Genomic DNA, 10,378 nt, shown 5'->3' with positions numbered 1-10,378 from the left:
ACAATCAAATGGAAAATGAGACATCCACCCTAATCGTAGCAATTGCTACAAAGTAAAGCCATTCGGGTTCCTCGAAAGGAAAGCCTCGCAGTTGAAGAAAATTCGTCTCGGTCCAGGACACCAACCCGGCACCACCGTCTTTACGGGCAGCCGCTCTACCATCTGAGCTAGCAAATGGCAGGGCAATTGTAGCAAGTGTAGCTTTGGTGTAATTGCTACGAATGGGTGGATGTCTCACTTCTATTTAATTACTTCTCTCGACCTAGCGGGTTTCCGCTAAACTATTACGTCAAGAATAGAATCATTGAAGTTTGAACGAAAGACGGAAAAGTGAAATAGCCTTCAAAAGGATCAGTATACCACTGCAGAAATACTTTAGTTATGCCATTTGGATTGACAGAAGATTTAGCCTTAAGATTCAGTAACAAGAAATAGACACCTTCGAAAGTTATGAAATTGGCAGATGTGTTCAGAAGGCAATTACTACTCATTATCGGCAAGGTGGTCCTGGGTGAATAAGGAGTGGAAATAGTGATTGCAGTGGTTTGCTATTTTGGTTGCATAACTTACAATGCCACGGTCTACCGATATCTCGGTCAGTTTTTTGTGTGTTTCGTTGAAGTACAACCAGAATGTAACAGTGCTATTTTTCAAGAATAACGGAGCAAGTGGTGAAGTATTTCACCTTAGCTTCGGATAATGCAGTCGCGAGTTGGGCTTTCAATTAAATAAGCCTACCGTGTTTATTTTTCTAACATACCTTGATTTGCGTTGCAAATGTATTATAAATCTGTTAAGCCATGAGTTATTTCTGTTCCTCCGAAGAAATTTGCTAGGCTCAAACTTATAAATACAATAATGTATGACATGCTGCAAGTGAAGTGTAAAGAACAAAAGAAGAAGCAGGGTACAGCTCATGCACTAACTTAAACAAATACTATTATTTGAAAGAGGGTGCGAGTATATACAAACACACAAATGTTGCTGAAGTGGGTTAGATGCCTTGCGCAGAATAATCAGCATTAAAAAAAGACCTATAGCTTTTTTGACAGATGTAGGGAAGAGATGCTCACGCGCTCAGAACCACGATTATTAACTTTTGAGGATTCAGCTATCAGTCTAGTTAGTGTTTTTATTTTTTTTTTTGTCAAAATGACGCAACTTTCAAAGAGCGGACGACGCCCAAACGCTGCTACAGTACAACGACAGCCAACTATGACGACCTTTTTTTAGCTTATAGTCGAAGCTATGTCACTCCCTCCCTCCATCCCTCCGCCATGCGGCGTCCACACCCCTACTTCGCATGCGCATCCTCTTCCCCCTCCCCTCCTCTCCTTGTCTCATCTCCTCTCCTCTCGGAATTCCTCCCCTCTTCTCCGACGCTCCTCTCCTCTCCGGATTGCACACCTGCGGCTCCGCGCGCGATAATGCGAAGCAGCTTAGGTTAGAGGCGCGACGGTAAGCTCTGCTAGAGCAGTGCAGGGGCTCGGGCTTACCCGAAAGCCCGGGCCGGGCCGGGTAGAGCAGTTTTTTCACGGGCTCGGGCTGGGCTCGGGCACGGCGTGTGCTTTTTGACCCGGGCCCGGGCCGGGCTCAGGTTTTTTGACGCGGGCCCGGGCCGGGCTCGGGTTTTCTGCGAGTTATTCTCGGGCGTCTCAACTCTGAAAAACATGTATTTTTGGGTCTCGGGGAGGGCTCGGGCCGGTTTCGAGCCGGGCTTGGGCCGGGCTCGGGCTTAAGGTAAAGGGGTGGCGGGCCGGGCCGGGTGGGTAACGTAGATTATTTCCGGGCCCGGGCCGGGCCCGGGTCTCGCCATAAAAGTTTTGATCGGGCTCGGGCGGGCCGCCCAATGTAAAAACGGGCCCGGGCCGGGCTCGGGCCGCAAACATCGGCCCGTGCAGTGCTCTAGGCTCTGCATACTACGCTGGGGGGCGCCACTGTAGCTCGCGGTATAATGACGCGCGCGCGCGCGCTCCGCTCCTCTCATTCTCCTCCCGCAACGCACGGTAAATATAACGGTAGCTACGTACCTCAACCTAACGGAAACGATGAACTGAAGACTAATGGGAACTTGAGTCGACACCATGGCTGCTTCGCATGCTACTCAGGGTTCCCCTACGGGAAGATGGTGTAATTTTTTTACGTTATTGTTACGTTCTATGAACCTCAAGTTTAGGCAGAGACCGGTCTGCGCTACGTTGTATTTGCCACAGGAGAGGGGGTTGTGATATGGTACGCGCCTCTCTACAGGTCGTTTATCTAGCTTTGCGCTATTTGTTGCACTTTCCCTCGCAAGTATACCACCCGCCTTGCTGATTTTGCAAAGCGCACGCAATTTACATGGGACAGAAAACATTAATTTCATACTTGCACGTACTGCTACGTTCTTCAAGCTGGGAGAATATTAGTCCAAGTATGGCAGAAAGGCAATTGCATTCAGGGACCCTAGGACTGCTTACAGCACTAGCATGTCCATGCGCAAGCGATTGTTTCAGCAAAAATTCCGCAACGGACAAGGACGCACGCACTCACACACACATACAAACATAGAGTACGCACGCACAGAAACGCATACACATGCGCACACGCACGCATTCTGCATTGACAAGCGTATACGCATTTACGCACGCAAGCACACACACATCTGGCGCACACACGCACAAAAAGTACGCCTACATCCACATAGATGTATAAATGCAGGCGCACGCGCATGAACACACACACATACACACGCACAAAATGCACATGCACATGCACATGCTGACACGCGTTGACACGCACTGGTGCGTACCAAAATACCAGCACGCAGACATATGCACGGGCACGCAAGCATACACACGCACGCTCAAGATGTTTACACGCTTAATAACTCTCTCTCCCATACTGCTACTTGTGAAAAACCAGACTGAATAATGCTAGCTCTGCGACTACCGTTGGAAGCCAGATCTCTAATAAATCGCTAAATTTCGCGCCTCTTGTTCAAGTCAACCTGCCCTCTGGCAGGATGGTCCAAAACAATTTGCTCCTGTGCTGGAACTTCACCACAAATACCTGAATAAAACACTGCTTTAACGAAGCTAGAATAATACAAGAGTGGCATAAATACACATGTTGTGAGGAGGTTCATTCATTCATTCCACTCGAGCACCGGCATGCTTGAAACGACCCTTCTCCACGTCACACAGGCTTCATATTCATTTCAGCTATGCCCAAATTTACGGTTCTACAAACGCATTCTAATACTCTGCTATTCCTCGTGCCGTGAGATTTCGGAATTCTCTCCCGGATAGCATCGCGTGCCTGTCCAACCATGATACATTCCGTGACGCCTTGACCGACTATATGTCTAATAAAGTGTGAGGTTTTACGGTTGTCGCACCATGCATTCTTGTATTTACATTATGGTTTTGCACCTTATTGTAGCGTTCGTACCGTTATGTCAATGCGTTTACCGCTATCTCACTAGGTCGCGTTAGTACCTCGGTTGTGGGTCCGATTGTGTTATGTATATTGCTACTGTTTTATGCATGCCATATATTCTATATGTATTTTCTATGTACTGGCCCCCTTACCCAATGCCTCAATTGAGTTTAAATAAAAATAAAGAGGCAGCGCCTCCTCGGCGCTATTAGTTGAAACTTGTTTAAACTCAGAGAGATATATATATTTTAACATAATTGCCCCCTTCAGTTACACTGGTGCATTCTAGTGAAGTTCCACAGTATAACGAAGTGACAATGTCCAGCATTCCTGACATGGTGCCGCAACGTCATATTGTGGACGAAAGTGGACATGAGTGGACGAAAGTGGACGAAAGAGCCCTACATTTGCCGTTGCAATGCGAGGACTAATGAAGCGTCGACACATGACACATCAATTTCAGAAGAGCAAGGAATAACAGCATTTGTACAGTCACCTACGCCTGAGCGGCGTAATAAGCGGCGTTTCTTTAACGACAACGCTGAACATTACAGCAGCAACATGAGGCGGGAGGAAACGGCACTGATAGGAAGCTGTATACATTTTCTAATGGTTGCTATACTTACGGAGAACAAAGTGTTGACACATGACACTGTCTCATATTCCTGGGGTGTAGCTCAGAGGTCTTTCTGCTTCCGGCCACTGAGCCTGACGGTTCGAAGGATCATGACCTCTTCCGGGGCAACGACAGTCGTCACTTAATTTTGGCCGCGGAAACAGGACCAACGACGAAGAGAAGGAATACCTGTTTATTTTGCCGCAACTGCCTAAAGGACGAGCGGCTATTAACACAGTGTACGTGCGAGACCATACAGGCTCGATGACTTCAGAGACGCCCTATGCCGACGGGCTTGCTGCCTGACGTGGTGTGCATAGGGGCGTACCAGATCAACCATGTCTGGGCGGTAACCCCTAGGGATGCGACCGCCATGAAACGGCTGGTGGCCCTCAAGGAACTTCAAGTGAAAGGGCGACGATGCGTAATCGTCGACCCACAGGACCAGCAGGTGAAGCTTCGGCGTCACTGACTGCGGTATGGTGTTGCCGACGAGGACGTCCGGATGGCGTTCGCGGCTTTCGGCAACGTGGACGAGCTAACCGAAGATAGGTGGCGTGTCCAAGGCATGGGGGACAAGACCTGTACCAAATGGACCGTGCTCCTCAAGCTGAAGAGCGGCGTCAAGGTGGAGGACCTTCCTTATCAGGTCCGCATCGGCGGACCAGATGAGATCGTTCCCGGTCGGCCCATGCAGTGCTTGCGCTGCCAAGGCACTGGGCACACCCGGCGAGAGTGTAAGAGGCCGCGCTGCTCCCGTTGCAGACGTTTGGGGCACGTCGAAGCCGACTGCGTGAAGACTTACGCTACCGCGACACACCCAGCAGTAAGTGAAGTGGAAGCCGAACATGTAATGGACGTAGTCGAGGCTGAAGAGGCCGCTAAGGGAGCCGGAGACTAAATGCCGCCTGCGAAGACAAGCACCGCGACAGTGCCAGAGGGCGCTGAAGCCAAGGTGATCGAAGCTGCTGAGCCGGCACGGGTCGAGACGGAAGCTGTCCCTTCAAAGCAAAGTGCTAGTGAAGGCGAAAGCGATGACGACGAATCAGCAATGCAACAGAGAGAGGCTGCTAACGACAGGGACCCGGCTGCTAGTCTCGGTGCCACCTTCAGGCACCCCCGAGACGACGCCGGAGACAAGCACAATGCAGCATCCTGCACCGGGAACGGGCCGCCGCCGAAAGTGCCTCATGAGAGGCGTTTGGGTTTCAAACCCAAACCGAATTTTCCGCCTGCTAGAAGGCCTGGGGACAAAGTGCAGCAGACCACCAACAACGCCGGGAAGCCGGGCGGCTTCGGAGGCGGCTAGCCGAGGGCTCATCGTAAAAGGTAAGCACCATGCTCCGGGCCTATCTCATTCTTTAGTACAGCATGGCTCCTGATCCGTCACTCAGTATTGCCACACTAAACGTGAGGCTTGACGGCTAGCCGTAGGCAAAGTTAAGTCCTACGGTTGGTCACTGACCACGACATAGACGTTCTAGCTGTCCAGGAGACCAAGGTAGACGGGGAGGAGGAGACCGGGAGCATTGTGCGGCGTTTCATGACTAGATTTTATGCGGTCGTGAGCCACGTGTTGGGACGTCCACTATATTTGTCGTGTTTGTGAAGTTACCTGACCTTGTGGTTCAAAGTGTATTTTCATGTCAGTCGGGAAGGATTGTTATTTGTGATTTTGTTTTTTTGTGAAGTCGAATTCCGAATCATATGCATATATGCGCTGAATGCTGTAGAAGAGCCTGCTTTATTTTTTTAAACTTCTTCAGTATACTAGCAGTGATAAGTGCTTTGTTTTGGTGGGGATTTTAACTGTGTTTTGAGTGATCGGGATAGAGTCAATAATGCTGGTATTCGCGTTAAAAGCTGTGATATATAATCTAAACTGATTAGTAAAATTTAACTCCACGATGTTTGTGAGTGTCTGGAAGGAGAACGGGAAGTGATGTACTATCGCGCTCAGTATGAACTACACCACGCGAGCGCTTGGCCGAGCGCGCTGCAAGGTTGTATAGTAGCGCCGATCGTGGCATATCGTAATGCTGTTCAAAAGCTACACAGAGTGATGGCAGTATTTGTGTGGGCTTCTACATGGGAAAGAACGAGTCGCACAAATTTGTTCCGCTCTGTGCGCAGTGGCCTGGTCCATCTGTTCTTGCGGCAGATCGTGGCTAGGTTTATTTTTTTACGCGATCAAGGCGATTGCTTCTTGAGAACAGTGTTACATGTGCGGTTGTCAAATTATTTGCCAGAATTTATTGTTTCAATGGTCCATGTCGAACAAAGACGACCAAGGGGTTATATGCGCGAGATAGTTGGGGCTTTCGAAATCCTAAAAGTACGCTTTTCGATGGAATATCTCTCTGGAGTTACACGAAAGAAATTATACAGGGATCTTATAGAAGCCATGTTGCCATTGCCTGTTTACCGATAACTGTACCCAAGAGGTCCCGGAGACGATGTTTTAGGCAGAGTCAAAAAGATGCCTGTGCGAACATCAGTCAAAACTGATGCAGTCAAACTGCATCATCTGCAAAAAGCCGGAGACAGTTGAACACATATTTCTGGATTGTAGTGATGCAGTCTTTCTCTGGGACATCCTTCAGAGGACCTTGAAGAAAGACTTGCCCGTAACACCCTAAGGCATCCGTTTTCTGCCTGTCAAAAACGTAGGGGGTGTGCCCTATGATATGTTCATGGCACTCGTACTCCACAGCGTGTGGAGGACGTGAATGGCTGTGCGCAACGAGGACCTGAATCCTCGATCGGCACGAGAGAATTTCATCGAAAGTGTAGAATACTTGAGGGAAGTGTACAAAGTTCAAAATGAGAAGCCGGAGTGGTACCCCCTTTTGGGGGAATTGTCTTTGATGAAGCGATTGCGTTTTTAACCCCTCACGTGCTGAAAGTTATGTGACAGCACTTTTTTATGTGACAATGCACTGTACATGATTGTTTTATATGCCAAGTAGGCAAAAAAGAAAAAAAAGGCGGTGTAGCTCAGTCGTAGAGCTCTCGCTTCGCATGTGAGAATTCCCGGGTTCAAACCCCGGCACCTCCAGTGTTGAATATATTAACTTTTTTTCATTTTCTTTTGCAATACAGAGTAAACAATACAGCTATTGGGAAAGGAGGATACTACATCAATTTCAGATGAGCAAGAAATAAGAGCAATTCTAAGCCACCATCGGCGCCTCTATGTCGCAATACACGGTGTCTTTTTTAACAACAACGCGGACGATGACAAGAGGAACATAAGGTGGAAAATAACAAATGTGACTGAAAAGAAGCTCTTTACATTTTCTAATGGCTGCTACTTACGAAGAACAATAAATTGTTTACACATGACACTGTCTCACATTTCGGGGGTGTCGCTCAGTGGTAGAGCGCTCGCTTCGCATGTGAGAAGTCCCGGGTTCAAACCCCGGCACCTCCAGTGTTGAATATTGTAACAAGCTCGCACATAATAAACAGACAAAGTACTCTTCATGTCGCCATTACTAACTTCTTCTTTATTCTCCCCTGACCCACGGCCCCTTTACTACAAATTCTGTCTTTCTTCTACAACTGCTTGAGCACGCTTCACTCTCCCTGCCATTGTTTTCATCCCTCCTGGGATGGTATTTAAAAATGTCACAGTTTCGCCCTAAGGGCGAAGCAATGAATGCGATAGCAACACAGCAATGTCATACGAAGTAAGGTGAGCGGCTTTGGTAGCAACAACACGCAGAACTGTTGTCGACGCCATCGGCGTTTTGCCCGCGTTAGCTCAAAATGCGTGCGGCGTTGGTGACTGTTGCTGGAGCCTCTGATATAAATAGGCACTTGGTGCCGCAGCTAAACGTCGCCTCCCTTCCCTCCCCCTCCCCCACGGCCTCTCGCGCGTCCGAAGAAGGCGCGTTTGCTCTACATATATGGTGATTGTAAAGGAGAAAAGAGACGCCTACTTCTGCAGCCCTTAAGCGAGCACGGCGCAGAACGCGCGTTTGTTCTCCGCCGTGCGTTCACTCCCCGTGAAAGACGCGCCCCTCGCGCCCTTTCACTCGCACATACAGCGTTCGGCGCGCGGCGACGATTTCATCTCCAAATGACGTCATACGGAACCTCACGGCGACGGCGACGGCGACGGCGACGGCGACGCCGACGGCGACGGCAGAAATCTGCTTTTGAGTGTCCATATAATTGCTATCGCAATAAAACGTTTGCTATAGAGGCTGATTCAACGGCGCCATTGGGGCCTACATACCAGACAGTCTTTAAGATGCCCTGTTGGATTGCTGTTTTGACAACAGAGAATTGCCCTGTGTGATTTGAGCATGAGTTCGACAGCCCTTTTCTTACTAGCACCAAATCTCCAGCCTCTATTCTTGGTATGGTTGTGTTTTGTCTTTTGTCAAAGTTTCTTTTCATTCTTTCACGGTACTTAACTTCGCTCTCTTCATTTCTTCTCTCTTCTGTCAGTTGCAGCGCTGCTTGAATTCCTAGAGACGTGTCGGCTGGTAGATAGGTTGGGTTCCCGGTAGCAGCAAAGAGCGGTGTGCATCCCAGAGCTGTTGTATAGGATCGGTTATGATGAGCTACCGGCGCTTCAAGGCAGCACTTCCATCCACCTGGGAAGTCTGGATATATATTTATGTACTGTTTGATGTCCCGAATAGCTCGCTCAGCTAACCCATTAGCTGCTGGGTGATACGGTGCTGTGAACCTGAGCGTAACTCCACGTTGCTCAGCCCATTCCTTAAGGTGATGACTCCGAAAGGCAGGTCCGTTGTCTGACACTACTACTTTAACGTTGTGAAACACCTTTCGGCTTAGAAAGGAAATCACTGTTGGCGTCCTCCTTCCCCGGTTTTGCTGCCACCATCCTGGTGCACTCATCCGCACACAACAGGAATGCTTGCGTTTTTTTCACGCCTTCTGATTTTTTTTTCGGAGTTCAGCGAAGTCCATGTGAATAACTTCAAATGGTACGCTTGAGTGCGTGGGTAATGCCATCTGTTGGGTTGGTTGCTTGAACTTTACTTTATTCACTTGGCATTTGTGGCATGATTGCACGTATTTTTTGTGTCTTCCTTCATGCGGGGCCATGTGAACCTTTTCGTCAGTTTCATGTAGGTCCGCCAAAAGCCATCATGACCACCTGAATGGGGACTATTGTGGTAAAGGTCCAGAATTTTCGGAGCCAGTGTAGGAGGCACTGCTATTTTGCCTGTCTGGGTCAGTTGCAAAAGTTCAGTTCCTTCCCAAATTTTGGCGGTACCTATTGCTTCGTGTTGCACATCAAGAACTGTTACCCCCCAATCTAGACATTGCGTCCGCATCTTTCATAGAATCTCTGGGACGGTGATTCACTTCAAAGTCGAACTGTTGAAGCTCGCTGACCCACCGTGCGACTTTTCCTTTTGGCTCCGCCATTTTCAAGAGGTGGGTAAGTGCCTCATGATCTGTGTACAACTTGAATCTGGTGCCTTCCAGGTAGGAACGGAATTACCGAATTGCCTTTAAAACGGCTAGAGCTTCCTTCTCTGTCGTCGTGTAGTTCACCTCCGCTTTGTTAAATGTGTAGCTATGGTAGCCAATTACGCTTAGTTGGCGATTGTTCGGCTGACTTTCGTCTCACTGGTATAGTATCGCACCCGTTCCGTAGTGCGAGGCATCTGTATTGAGTTTAAATGGTAGAGCAAAGTCCGGCAGTCTGAGGACTGGATCAGACGATATAACTCATACTAGCTCTTGGGAGGCCACCTCACAGTCACGCGTCCAACAGAATGGTACGTCTTTTTGTGTTAGTCTAGTCAGACATCTAGTTTTGAGAGCATAATCTTGGATAAATGCTCTAAAATATCCTGCCAACCCCAAAAACACGCGTAATGAGTGAACATCAAAAGGTTTCACAAGTTTTGCAATGCGTGCCACCGATTCTTCATTTGTGTTTTTTGTAGTGCCATACAGAACTCTGCCCAAGAAAGTCACCTTGTTCTTGAAAAATTCACTCTTCTTAAAATTGACCTTTAGGTTGGCTTCTGACAAAGCGGTGAGGACATGTGCCAGGTGTTGTTCATGGAGACGCTCGCTTTTGGAATACACAATAATATCATCTACGTAGACATTGCAGAAGCGGCCAATGAACGGATCCAGAACCATATTCATCATTTTCTGAAACCAGCTGGGCGAGTTCTTCCATCCGAAGGGGAGGCGGTTGTATTCGTCGATGTCAAACGGAGTTATGAACGCCGTATACTGCTTTGTATCCTCTTGAAGTGGTACTTGCCAAAAACCTTTACAAAGGTCTATCCTAGAAAACCAAGTACATCCACCTGTGTCATGAATAATTCCATCTATTCT

General features: G+C 48.4%; 1 non-coding gene across 1 annotated transcript; it reads left to right on the top strand.

Annotated features, from left to right (window-relative positions):
* The first annotated feature begins 7,397 nt into the window (after positions 1–7,397).
* Positions 7,398–7,469, top strand: Trnaa-cgc (transfer RNA alanine (anticodon CGC)). Its single transcript has one exon. It is a non-coding gene; the product is annotated as a tRNA-Ala (tRNA).
* The last annotated feature ends 2,909 nt before the right edge of the window (positions 7,470–10,378 follow it).

Source organism: Dermacentor silvarum, chromosome 3 (assembly GCF_013339745.2).
Source record: "Dermacentor silvarum isolate Dsil-2018 chromosome 3, BIME_Dsil_1.4, whole genome shotgun sequence".
Lineage (NCBI taxonomy): Eukaryota > Metazoa > Arthropoda > Arachnida > Ixodida > Ixodidae > Dermacentor > Dermacentor silvarum.
This window is presented reverse-complemented; position numbering and strand designations above follow the sequence as displayed.